Source organism: Olea europaea, unplaced genomic scaffold (genome assembly GCF_002742605.1).
Source record: "Olea europaea var. sylvestris unplaced genomic scaffold, O_europaea_v1 scaffold608, whole genome shotgun sequence".
Lineage (NCBI taxonomy): Eukaryota > Viridiplantae > Streptophyta > Magnoliopsida > Lamiales > Oleaceae > Olea > Olea europaea.
The window spans coordinates 448,645-454,466 of record NW_019264430.1 but is presented as its reverse complement, the minus strand read 5'-3'; the positions used below and the strand labels follow the sequence as shown (position 1 = coordinate 454,466).

General features: G+C 36.3%; 1 pseudogene; it reads left to right on the top strand.

The window, feature by feature from the left end:
- Nucleotides 1–2,185: 2,185 nt before the first annotated feature.
- On the top strand, nt 2,186–5,578 carry LOC111389671 (annotated as a pseudogene).
- Nucleotides 5,579–5,822: the final 244 nt, after the last annotated feature.

Sequence of the window (5,822 nt, the reverse complement as noted above, 5' to 3'; positions counted from 1 at the left end):
ATATCCGAACAACCTTGCATTATCATGTGAACACATTGGTGCATACTACGAAATGTGAAATTCACGTGCGTATTTCTGCATAGTTGACAGTATGTAAACGTCAAGTTTCAGCACATAAATTGTTATGCAACAAATATGAGTTTATAATTTTTGTTTAAAACCGTTTATAACAAGCATTAATTGCATTATCATGTGAAGGCACACATGCATGCTAGAAACTGAAAAATAGCCAAGCGTATTTGTGCATATGTCACCATAACAAGTATAGGTTGTAACGTACTTTACACGTAAATTCACGACATATGTGTAACCCATTTGAAAATGAAAGAAAGCCTTATTCTCACCTGGCATATAGAAATGGGAGGCTTGGAATAGAATGGTTATCAATGTGTCCGGACGATGATCACAACTCTGAAATTTGAAACACACGTCAATAATTGATCCCCTAAACATTATTCACATTAAACAAGGGTAAGAAATGTCAGCAACACTGTGATCATCATTATTTACATAAAACTTGAAGATAGGAAAAAAAATAAAAAGAAGCTACGGATTTCTAACCATTTAAGTTATCCTACTTATTCTCGAAGATAGGAAAAAAATTGAAACAAAAATCATAAATGGAGTCTCAATATAAGACAGTGAAAGACATCTGTGCAAGTGATTTGAATAAAACAAATTTAGAGATCACAGTATATATGAAGCAATTTCATACACCTCATTTAATTTAACAACACTTAAAACAATCAATAACACGATTTTATACACCTCATTTAATATCAAGAAAGTTGTACATTTCCAATGTACAAATAGCATAAATCTATATTATTTTATTTATCTTGTTCGATTTAACTTATCAAACAATAAACAACACATTATTCATGTAAGAGTAAAAGGCCAGCCAAGTATAATATTTTCTATTATCAACAAAACTTTAGAGACCCCAAGTTGATATACTCAGATACCAACTAGATCCTATGTGCTAAAAAAGATAAATTCCAGCATGTAACATGTGAAACAACCCTATACATTAGGAACATGCTTTTTCACATGGTTTTCCACATCTTCCCAAGTAGAATTGAACTTTTTTGGTAATAAGAGTTGGCCCGGAACGGATTGAAGCTCTTGCTTGTTGACAACGGAAGTTTTGTAAATATATTGTTCGGTTCAACTTTTAATAAAATGCAAATTGAGCATGGCTTGGTGCCCATGATCGACCCACTATATGGATTTACAAGTAACAGCATTGTCCCTTAAGGACGAATAACTTTAGCGATTGAGATGGGATCCGTCCCTAGTGGCCCACCACTTCATGGAATTTCTGGTGGTAGACCATAGGTTAGCTTACCACGAAATACTAGGTTGACCTACAATGAAGAAGCTCTGGGCTATCACCTTGATTCACCACTTATGTATGAAGTTCCCAACCCAACATGAGATTGCCATAGTCCGAGGTGACCAGATGGGCTCGAGAAAATTCTACCTCAACTCATTGCGAAAATCTAAGCCCCGTACTGTAAATGTCATCATAACTAATATTGCAGACGATGCTAGTGCCGACATAGAAATGTTCGACGCCCCTGAACAAGGGCATACCTCCGAACATGACGAAGATGTCGACATGGTCGAGGCCTCGGAAGAAGAGCATCCTCTAGATGAATTGGATCCTCGAAAGCCGAACACAACCCCAATAGAGGAATTGAAAACCTTTCCTGCCAACCCTCAAGACCCCACTCAGGTCTTACGAATAAGGAAGGCACTGCCTCTTGAGATCAATGAGGAATTAATGAACTTCTTGCAAAAGAAATTAGACATCTTCGCATGGAAACATGAGGATATGGTGGGGATAGACCCAAGGGTCAGCTGTCACCACTTAAACATCAACCCCACCTATGCAACGCATTTGTAGAAGAGAAAAGCCCTCAACCCTGAAAGATATGAGGCACTCAAAGAAGAAGTTGACAAATTGAGCTGCAATGGCTTCATTTGAGAGACCATCTACCCACATTGGGTATCCAACCCCGTCCTGGTAAAGAAACCCAACGGGAAATGGAGAGTATGTGTCGACTTCACCAATTTAAATAGAGCTTGCCCAAAGGATAGTTTCCCCCTCCCAAGGATAGATCAACCTGAGCTTCATGGACGCATAGTCGAGGTATAACGAGATCTCCATGTGTCAAGCTGATAAAGAGGCCACATCGTTCATTACAGATAGAGGATTGTGCTGCTACAAGGTAATGCCTTTCGGACTAAAGAATGCAGGCGCTACCTACCAAAGACTGGTTAACATGACGTTTGTTGACCTCATTGGCAAAATCATGGAGGCAAGGGATCACATAGGTCACCTCGATAACACCTTTCAAATTCTGAGAAAATACAAAATGAAGTTGAACCCACTGGTGGTTGCAAATAACGCCAGCATTGCTCAAGCTTTGAGCACCAGTGTCTGACTGGAAGGCCTAATGAAGGATCTGAGGGCCAAGTCAAAACTCGCCTTCTTCCAAGAACGGTTTGTTTTTCAATTACCCCTATTTAGATATGTGCACGGTTTTCTCTACACACTGTGTTTTTACATGTGCACATTGAAATAAGTATACGGTTTGTGGGTTTCCTAATCTACTGTTCAATCAACGGTCAAAGTCTATATATTTCACTACATTTTACTTGTCAATTAATGCGTGTTATTGAGTTTATTAAGGGATTATACTACTGGGTTTTTATTTTCAAATTACATTAAGGGATTTTGGTTGACATGGAAATTTAAAAGCGAATTTCTCGAAAATTTTATTGATTTTTGGTAGTGGGAGGTCTTCTATGTTTGCATTTCATGCCTAGTAGGAAAAATTCCCATTTTAATTAATCAAGCCATTGGTTTGGGGATTTTAGAAAATTCATAAGTGTGTTAGTATGTACTCAACGATTCTGCTGTATCATGCCCAACGGAAAAGATCCCATCTTTAATTAATTAAGTCATTGTTTGGGGGGTTAGAATATTTATCTGAGTGTTTATATGTGCTTAAACGCTTATGTACTATATCCTTAATTATCTTGTTACAACTTACAACGTATCATATTTAAGGTTTGCCTTTGCGAATGGATATGAATTTTGCAGTGCATTAAATGGATTTTTTTTTATTTTTTTATTTTTTGCAAGAAAATGCTTTTGGATTGGAAGGAGAATTTTTGGCAACAGATAGAAATTCATGGTCAAAGGATTCTCCCAAGAAAAGAAATGGAATACATTTTCTGAATATCATCAAACTCGCAATGCTTTTGAGCTTGAAAATAATTTGAATGCTTTTGAGCTTTCGACATGTTTCTATGCAAATGTCACCTTTGCAGAAATTCTTTTTCTCTCTGGCTTGTTAATGTGTCTTGGTTTTTAGTTTCCTAGTTTACATTGTACTTCAACCACATCACAGGCTTCAACAGTACAGGGTAGTGGAGATGAAGCTTCTTGCTCAGAAGAGGGATCTTCAGGTATACACCATTTGTTGTCAGGCATCTTCATTTCTATTCAAATTGTTCCTTTAGTCAAGTTCTAAGGTTCGGCTATTTGTTATATTTCTAAGAAATTGGTTATGATGGAAAATTTTCGATGGATGAAGCTTTGCATTCCTTACCTTAACACCTGATGAAATTTTGCATTCTTTACCTTATCAGCTGATGATGCATCACGATGTTTTCCACGACCAACTTAAGCATTTCTTGTCATTTAGTATCAAATAAGCAGGTTCTCTTCAAGTCATGGTTCTGATGGTTTTATTGATCATTTTCATCTTTTCTGCTAGCACTGATAGTTATAAGCTTGTCACCATTCAGACTTCTTCTACTCGGATATTTGGAATCTCAAAATTTTCCATCAACTCTACCTCATTCTTGTTTAATTATTTTTTCGAGTGAAGTCTCATTTTTGTGAATTGTAATTTATAAGCCTTTATCTTGAACTAAAGAAACTAAAAGTGAATTTCTCAGGCTCAATCTTGTTGTCTTGCTTTGCCATTCCGCTTTGAGAAATACTTTCTGTTGTTTTAATGTTACAGTCAAAGATTCCTGATATTGAGAAGTGCTTAGACGTGGTTGTGACTTAGCAAGCTAAAAAGGGTTCTGGTGAGGTTCGTTTATTATTGTTAAGCATTTCATAGATACAACTTGTTCGCATTTTCTTGTTAAGTAGAAATTGAAAGATGTATTCATTTAAGCTTCCGTATTGATTTCATTGTCAGTACTGCCTATAGATACTGATTGGCAGAAAAAATTATGAAAAATCAAAACTAAACTTCACCATGCAAGGGAATGTTGGCTAATTTTTTTTATGGTTATTTATACTGCTAAGGTTTATGGTTTGAGAATATGCATGTTGTGATGGCAACATCAGGGGACCCAATGAGAAATCCTTTTCCATCCCTGCATTGAGATGTTTTTCCAATCTGATCTGACTTACAGGCAATTTTATTTACCATACGATGCACAATTTACAGATCCTATATCACCTGATGGGAATCATTTTTCGTTACACATGTTGAATGATATTTGTTCTAGATTTGTCTTAAAAACTTAGAGACTCCGTTGACTTATTACTCAGCTTACACTGGAAACTATTTAGGTAGCTTTACCTCTATTTTTCTTTGTGAACCATGACACTATCTCCTATATTTTAAGGCTCTGCCTCAGCTGGTGGCAGTTAGGAAAAGGTAGGTAACCATATTGTTTGGACATTCTCATAAAGCATTTGATTTAGTGAAAAGGACTCATTCCCCAGATCAGTACAACATAAAATCCCGGGACAGAAGCATCCATAGTCTAGTAATTGCAACTTGAATTCTAACGCGTTTGTTAAGAGAATTTCCTGTGTTATATATCTAGTTTAATTTACTGGGAGGAAAAGAACTGTAGCATATATGCAAATAAGTTATTCCGACCAAATTCTGTGTGCTTGTGCTAGTTACATTGAGTTTTTGCAATCCCAGTCAAGTGTTTGTCAGAGTAAGTCTTTGTCTGTCTAGTTTGGTTACAGGTACTAACTGCGGATTTTGAAGTGTCGGAAGGCATTTATTCCCAGGCTCGAATTGAAGATGCTGATTTTGTGTGTCTATGGCTAGGAGCAAATGTCATGCCGGAATATTCATGTGAAGAGGTATGTTACTGTTTGGAAAGGCTTTTAACATAGCATTTCTGCACTATTTGCCCATGGTTCACGTGTTCCTGAAAACTATATCATTCAGGCAAACATTCTTCAAAAAAAATTTTGGAAAATGCCAAAGCAAGTTTAGAAGTTCTTGTTGCTGATCTACAATTTTTAAGGGACCAGGTGACGATCCACAGGTATAGGTTTCACTTGTTTTCAACAAATTCTGGTAATTGTAAATGGGAACTTTTTTCATATCTTAAGCTGTCTGAATTTCAAGTCATGTTAGTCTCTTGAACCGCATGATGAAATGCAGGGCAATTGCAATACTTCATAATGTTTTTATTTTTAACTTTGTAATTGCTGCTGGCCAGGTTACAATGAGTCGTGTATACAACTGATACAACTGGGATGTACATCAACGTAGACTCCTTCGAGCTGCTGCTGCTGCTACCTCAGAGTGATGAGAAAATTTTACGTGTCTCAACAGAAGTGGTGGGACTCAGTTATCCATTCAAATGTTTGGCTCAAATCTCTCCTTAACCATCTCTTTGGCCAGTTATTCTAATTTAGAAAGATAATTATGAGGTTGTTCTTCTCTGGTTCGAGATTTTGTTGTAGATTTTATATATATATATATATATATTTTTTTTTTTTATTTTTTTTTTTTTTTTTTTTTTTTTAACTCAATTGG